Source organism: Salmo salar, chromosome 20 (genome assembly GCF_965601325.2).
Source record: "Salmo salar chromosome 20, fSalSal1, whole genome shotgun sequence".
Taxonomy (NCBI): Eukaryota; Metazoa; Chordata; class Actinopteri; order Salmoniformes; family Salmonidae; genus Salmo; species Salmo salar.
The window spans coordinates 45,886,225-45,886,475 of NC_138310.1; positions in this window are offsets into that span (position 1 = coordinate 45,886,225).

A 251-nucleotide genomic window follows, 5' to 3' on the forward strand; every position below is an offset into this window, starting at 1 on the left:
TCTTCAACACTGACAGTGGAACAGTCGCTCCAACTATTGGGAGCAGAAATTCAGACTGTGTATCATTAAGGCGGGGCTAGTTCTTAAACCTTTGAAAAAAAGCAGATCTGCATTTTTCTCCTAAAATGACACAGTTATCTTTAGTTTATGTATACTGCCGGACAAATCTGACTTATTGGTGGGGGAAATTCTATATAATTTTTTTTAAGGAGATGTATAGGCTATCCAAAAATAAGCAAATAAATCATGAC